Here is an 8,029-nt window from a genome sequence, read left to right as displayed (position 1 = left end):
CTCATGATAAGCTGTAGGCCATACTGTCTACCTAGAGAGTTTATATCTGTATTTTTTGTAGCTGTCTACATACCACCACAGACCGATGCTGGCACTAAGACCACACTCAATGAGCTGTTCTTGCCATAAGCAAACAGGAAAACGCTCATCCAGAGGTGGCGCTCCTAGTGGCCAGGGACTTTAATGCAGGGAAACTTAAATCAGTTTTAGGTCATTTCTATCACCATGTTACATGTGCAACCAGAGGGAAATAAACTCTTGACCACCTTTACTCCACCCACAGAGACCCGTACATAGCTCCCCCTCACCCTACATTTGGCAAATCTGACCATAATTCTATCCTCCTGATTCCTGCTGACAAGCAAAAATGAAAGCAGGAAGCACCAGTGACTCGGTCTATAAAAAAGTGGTCAGATGAAGCAGATCCTAAACTACAGGACTGTTTTGCTATCACAGATTGGAACATGTTCCGGGATTCTTCCGATGGCATTAAGGAGTACACCACATCAGTCACTGACTTCATCAATAAGTGCATCTATGACATCGTCACAACAGTGACTGTGTGTACACACCCCAATGGGAAGCCATAGATTACAGGCAACATTTGCACTGAGCTAAAGGTTAGAGCTAACCGCTTTCAAGGAGCAGGACTCTAACCCGGAAGCATATAAGAAATCCCCCTCTGCCCTCCGACGAACCAGCGTCAATACAGGACTAAGATCGAATCGTACTACACCGGCTCCGATGCTCGTCGGATGTGGCAGGGCTTGCAAACTATTACAGACTACAAAGGGAAGCACAGCCAAGAGCTGCCCAGTGACAAGAGCCTACTAGACGAGCTAAATAACTTCTATGCTCGCATCGAGGCAAGTAACACTGAAACATGCATGAGAGCATCAACTGTTCTGGGCGACTGGGTGATCACGCTCTCCCCAGCCAATGCGAGTAAGACCTTTAAACAGGTCAACATTCACAAGGCCACAGCATGCGCTGACCAACTGGCAAGTGTCTTCACTGACATTTTCAACCTCTCCCTGTCTGAGTCTGTAATACCAACATGTTTCAAGCAGACCACCATAGTCCCTGTGCCCAAGAACACTAAAGTAAACTGCCTAAATGATTACCAACCGGTCGCACTCACGTCTGTAGCCATGAAGTGCTTTGGAAGGCTGGTCATGGCTCACAACACCATTATCCCAGAAACCCTAAGCCCACTCCAATTTGCATACCGCCCTAACAGATCCACAGATGATGCAATCTCTATTGCACTCCACACTGCCCTTTCACACCTGGACAAAAGGAACACCTATGTGAGAATGCTATTCATTGACTACAGCTCGGCTTTCAACACCATAGTGCCCTCAAAGCTCATCACTAAGCTAAGGACCCTGGGACTAAACACCTGCCTCGGCAACTGAATCCTGGACTTCCTGACGGGCTGCCCCCAGGTGGTAAGGGTAGGTAGCAACACATCCGCCATGCTGATCCTCAACACGGGGGCCCCTCAGGGGTGCGTGCTCAGTTCCCTCGTGTACTCCCTGTTCACTCATGACTGCACGGCCAGGCATGACTCCAACACCATCATTAAGTTTGCCTATGACACAACAGTGGTAGGCCTATAGGGAGGAGGTCAGAGACCTGACTGTGAGTTGCAAGAACAACAACATATCCCTCAATGTAATCAAGACTAAGGAGATGAATGGGAACTACAGGAAAAGGAGGACCGAGCACGCCCCCATTGTCATCGATGGGGCTGTAGTGGAGCAGGTTGAGAGCTTCAAGTTTCTTGGCGTCCACATCACCAACAAACTAATGTGGTCCAAGCACATCAAGACAGTCGTGAAGAGGGCATGACATAACCTATTCCCACTCAGGAGACTTAAAAGATTTGGCATGGGTCCTCAGCATCCTGACTGGTTGCATCACTGCCTGGTATGGCAAATGCTCGGACTCCGACCGCAAGGCCATACAGAGAGTAGTGCATACGGCCCAGTACATCACCGGGGCCAAGCTTTCTGCCATCCAGGACCTCTATACCAGGCAGTGTCAGAGGAAGGCCCTAAAAATTGTCAAAGACTCCAGCCACCCTAGTCATAGACTGTTCTCTCTGGTACCACATGGCAAGCGATATCGGAGCGTGAAGTCTAGTTCCAAGAGGCTTCTAAACAGCTTCTACCCCCAAGCCATAAGACTCCTGAACATCTAACCCAGACTATTTGCATTGCCCCCCCCCCCCCATTCTACACTGCTGCTACTCTCTGTTATTATCTGTGCATAGTCACTTCAATAACTCTACCTACATGTACATATTACCTCAATTACCTCAACACCGGTGCCCCCACACATTCACTGTACCGGTACCCCCAGTATGTAGCCTCGCTTTTGTTATTTTACTGATTTGATTTATATTGGACAAAATGCAAATGATCAATGGGTGTGTGGAGGCATAGGGTATATGTTGTGTCTGAATGAACGAGAATAGATGAGTAAGTAAATGTATAGAGGGGTGTAAATGTGTCTGAGAAGAAGAGAAAAGACGGGAGGTTGGGATAAACTTGGCCTGGGTGGGTAAGAAAGGGCAAGGATGGGAGGTGGGGATAAGCTTGGCTTGGGGGGCAAGGGTTAGTAAGGATGGGAGGGTGGGACAAGCTTGGCTCAGTTGGGCAAGGGTGAGTTAAGATGGAAGGTGGGGATAAGCTTGGTTTAGGTGGGGTAAAGATGGAAGAACTGGGTAAACCTGTAGAAAAATGAATACGAGTTCTGGACAGATTAAGAAAGGATTTAGAATCATTGGTTTTCCTTTTTTGTCATTACAACTAAGATTGAATGGTGGTTACTGGTGAGACTGGAGAGGGGCTATATATTAAGTACTTAAGTGGCAGTCTTTCTTCAAATTTATGCACAATGTATCTTATTTTGGTATATTAGGAGAGGAGTCAGAGCTAAAATAGTCATAAAAAGGCATAGCGCCTCAACTACAAAGACTTACTTAGCTTTATGTTTTTTTGTTTTGTGTGTTTTTCTGTCAGGAGGAACTGCTTCGTGGCCTTATGGAGGGGGTCCAAAGGTTGGAACACCATGACCGGGCATTGGACAGTTTGTTGGAGCAATTCCGCGGGTTGTCTGAGAGGTATCCCCACAGCCCCTCAGTAACCCAGCTGCTAGCAGCGCCGTCTCGTCGGCCACTCCACCTTCTCGGGAGCCCCGTTTACCCCCCCCCCAGACATTGTTACTCCGACACAGTCTACATCTGGGTCTTACCTTCAAACCTAATAGTACGAACTGGCCATGACTGACCCAGCAGCCCCGGGCCAGCTGCGCGATGCCATCTCCTCCCAAGGAGCCACCACCGGGAGGCACGAGGAACTGCTTCGTGGCCTTATGGAGGGGGTCCAAAGGTTGGAACACCATGACCGGGCATTGGGCAGTTTGTTGGAGCAATTCCGCGGGTTGTCTGAGAGGTATCCCCGCAGCCCCTCAGTAACCCAGCTGCTAGCAGCGCCGTCTCGTCGGCCACTCCACCTTCTCGGGAGCCCCGTTTACCCCCCCCCCCCCCCCCCCAGAACACTTCAATGGAGAGCCGATCACCTGTCTGGCATGTCTAGCTCAGTGTGCCCTCATTTTTTAGCTTCAGCCCTCCTTCTTCCCCTCGGATCGCTCCAAAATAGCCTATCTCATCACGCTGATGTCCACAAGGGCTCTCACCTGGGCTACTGCTGTATGGGAACAACAGCTGGCCATATGCGTTAGTCTGGAGGGTTCGTGGGAGAGGTGAAAAAGTTTTTTTTACGCCCTGTTCTCCAGGAGAGAAGCTTCCCGGAAGCTGTTTTCCCACTCTGACCTCAGAAAGCCAATGAACCGGGGCCTTTTAATTGTTCCACCACCTGAGTCACTGCCCAACTCAAATGTTGTGGTTTCGTACATGTTTGTGGAGGATGAGGCATACCCCCTACGGACTGATCTGATGAAGCCCTATCCATTTAGACAGATGGACCACTACCAGAGAATCCTAAACGAATGACTCCCAAGGGCATGGAGAGTAGTTGAAAATGCCTTTGGCATCCTCGCTAACTGGCTGAGGGTGTTTAGGTCCACCATCTGCCTTGAACCAGACAAGGCTTCCCTCTGCATACACAACTTCCTCATAGAGTGGTCTGAGGCATACACGCCACCAGCATTTGCAGAGTGGGAGGATGCTGACCACAGGGTCATCAAGGGAGCCTGGAGGAGACATGGACTGGGTGTTCTGCAGCCAGCAGAGCCTAGAAGGGAACGTAACCCCACAATTTGTTCAAAAGAACAATGCAACCTGCTTAGGAATTATTTTGTATCACCTACAGGTCAGGTTCCATGGCAAGAGGATCACATTTAAGTCAATGAAAGGAAAATACCTGTCTATTTGTGGAAAAACCACCCTGATTAACTCTTTAGTCATATCACAGTTGACCTATTTGCCTAAGGTCTTGCTTACGAGCAAGTGAGCAGATAAAATTGAACGGGCCTATTTTTTTTTATGAATATGAGTTCGGAGGGCAGAAATGATAAAATATTAAATCTGACCTCTCACTAAAGGCATCAGTCATACAAAAGTTATACTTATAACCATACTGGTTCTCTAGCAGATTAGTAAGAATGTCTAACCCCATGTTCAAGAGTGGCTTTTTTCCCTTATTTCAGATTAATACCTCTCACTTTTAGTTATTTGAAAATGAACTAATCTCCTAAATATCACTATTTTTAAAACAGGCCATAGAAAGTTGATTGCAGTTTCATTTAAGGGACAAAACAATGTACAGCTGTGCCACAGATTGCAAAATAGTTGGGAAGAGATTTTCGATGTACATTCCATGGCACATGGTTTATGAACTGATACACAAAACAACACACGGATTCAAAATGATTATACAAAATTCTTGCAACCAATAGAATGTTATATATATGGGGGATAGAACAATCCCAGCTCTGCAGATTTTGCTGCGAATAGACAGAATCATTAGATCATTTGTTTTGGTACTATCCATATGTAGCTTGTTTTTGGTCTCAGGTCCAGGAATCAAAAAAAGAAAAGTCCCTTTTTCAGGACCCTGTCTTTCAAAGATAATTTGTAAAAATCCAAATAACTTCACAGATCGCCTATGGGCACAAACCCACCGTCGCTGGACCAGTGCTCTTCACTGATGAGTCACGGTTTTGTCTCACCAGGGGTGATGGTCGGATTCGCGTTTATTGTCAAAGCGTTACACCGAGGCCTGTACTCTGCAGCGGGATTGATTTGGAGGTGGAGGGTCTGTCATGGTCTGGGGTGTTGTGTCACAGCATCATCGGACTGAGCTTGTTGTCATTGCAGGCTCATCCTGACATGACCCTCAAGCATGACAATTCCACCAGCCATACTGCTCGTTCTGTGCGCGATTTCCTGCAAGACAGGAAGGTCAGTGTTCTACCATGGCCAGCGAAGAGCTCGGATTTCAATCCCATTGAGCACGTCTGGGACCTGTTGGATCGGAGGATGAGAACTAGGGCCATTCCCCCGAGAAATGTCCGGGAACTTGCAGGTGCCTTGGTGGAAGAGTGGGGTAACATCTCACAGCAAGAACTGGCAAATCTGGTGCAGTCCATGAGGAGGAGATGCACTGCAGTACTTAAATGCAGCTGGTGGCCACACCAGATACTGACTGTTACTTTTGATTTTGACCCTCCCTTTGTTCAATGACACATTATTCCATTTCTGTTAGTCACATGTCTGTGGAACTTGTTCAGTTTATGTCTCAGTTGTTGATTCTTGTTATGTTCATACAAATATTTACACACAAAATAAACGCAGTTGACAGTGAGAGGACGTTTCTTTTTTTTGCTGAGTTTAGTAATTTATTTTTTTCATAAGATATGTGCAGTATACCATGTATAAGAGGAAAGTAATTTTACAATGAGAGAGAGATAGATTTGTTGTTCATAGTTGTAATCAGATAAACAAATACAACTGTGACTGCATCCCAAATGGCACCCTAATCCCTATATACACACTAAAAACCAATGTTTTTTTATAGTGCTAAATGAGGGTTATTTGACTTGTAGCCATATTGGAAGCCTTTTAGCGCTATATGGAAACTTCTTTTGAAGGTTCTATAAAGAACCATGCTCATCACTTTCCTAAATGTATATAAAGAACCATTCAAAAAAGTGTTCCGTTATGGTTAGAACCCTTTTTGCGGCTAAATGTGTGCAATAATAGTGTTTAAGATGATTTTTGAATGACATACTCATCTCCGTACCCAAAACATACAATTATCTGTAAGGTCCCTCAGTCGAGCAGTGAATTTCAAACAATGAAGACCAATTTTCCAATGCCTCGCAAAGAATGGCACCTACTGGTAGATGGGTACGAAAAAAGCAGACATTGAGCATGGTGAAGTTATTAATTACACTATGGACGGTGTATCAATACACACAGTCACTACAAAGATACAGGTGTCCTTCCTAATTAAGTTGCTGGAGAAGAAGGAAAGCGCTCAGGGATTTCACCAGGAGGTCAATGGTGACTATAAAACAGTTACATAGTTTGATGGCTGAAGATGGATCAAGAACATTTTAGTTAATACTAACCTAAATGAAAGAAGGAAGCCTGTACAGCATAAATATATTTCAAAACATGCATCCTGAAATTAGCTTAATGTCCTGAATACAAAGCATTATGTTTGTGGCAAATCCAACACAACACTTTGCTGAGTACTACTCTTAATATTTTCAAGCATAGTGGTGGCTGCATCATTTTATGAGTAAGCCTGTCACCGGCAAGGGAGTTTTTTACGATAAAAATAAACTAAATAGAGCTAAGTACAGGCAAAATCCTTGTTCAGTCTGCTTTCCAACAGACGCTGGAAGACAAATGCACCTTTTAGCAGGGCAATAACCTAAAACACAAGGCCAAATATACACTGGAGTGGCTTACCAAGATGACATTGAATGTTCCTGAGTGGCCTAGTTACAGTTTTGTCTTAAATCAGCTTGAAGATCAATGTCAACAACCAACTTTTTTGTTATTTTTATAAATATAATGTGCAAATACTGTACAATGCAGGTGTGCAAAGCTCTTAGAGACTATCCCAGAAAGACGCACAGCTGTAATTGCTGCCAAAAGTGTTTTAACATGTATTGACTCAAGGGTGTGAATACTTACGTAAATTAGATATTTACTTATTTTATTTTCAATACATTTGCAAACATTTAATTACGTGATATTGTGTGTTGATGGGTGAGATTTTTTAAAATCAGTTTGAATTCAGGCTGTAACACAACAAAATGTGGAATAAGTCAAGGGGTATGAATACTTTCCTTTGTTATGGTTCACTATAGAACGTTTATGGAGAATGGTTCTATAAAGAACCTTTCTCAATCTCAAAGGTTCTTTGTAGAACCATACAGTTTTTTTATTCTGGTTTAATAGCCATATTATATTGTACAAATTCCATAGGTTTTATTATTGTCTTTATTAACAAGTTGAATCACGTGTGCTACACTGCTTCCTCCTTTAAAAGTTGCGTCATACTGCAACACACCTTGGGGGCTGATCCAGCATTCTGTGGCACATTATTTATTCTGTTAATGCGAGTTAGTGCTAGTTTGAGCACCAGAGGGCATCTTTGAGAAGCATTTGATAGTCTTCCATATTGGCATTACAAGAGAATTTAAAACCTTTTTTGTAATAACATAGTATATGGGATTGATTTTAAGAAATTTGGCTTAATTAATTTGAATAATACGATAAATTAAACCCTCAGAGTTTCTGTTAGGATGGAATGGAAAATATGGCACTGTACAATGTGACGGTCGGTAGTAGGCTACAGCATAAGAGGATTGGAAGATTCTAAATTACAATCTAAGGGGCATAACATTTCCACACCCTAATTGTAGTGTCACCGAACTTTCATTGAGCGTACTTGCTCTTTGCCTTCTCTACTTCTCCACTGGAAGTTGATGCTTTCTAGCTAGTTAGCATAACAAATGACTAGTTAGACATTTTTCGACTTTG

This window comes from Salmo trutta, chromosome 9 (assembly GCF_901001165.1).
Source record: "Salmo trutta chromosome 9, fSalTru1.1, whole genome shotgun sequence".
Lineage (NCBI taxonomy): Eukaryota > Metazoa > Chordata > Actinopteri > Salmoniformes > Salmonidae > Salmo > Salmo trutta.
This window is presented reverse-complemented; position numbering follows the sequence as displayed.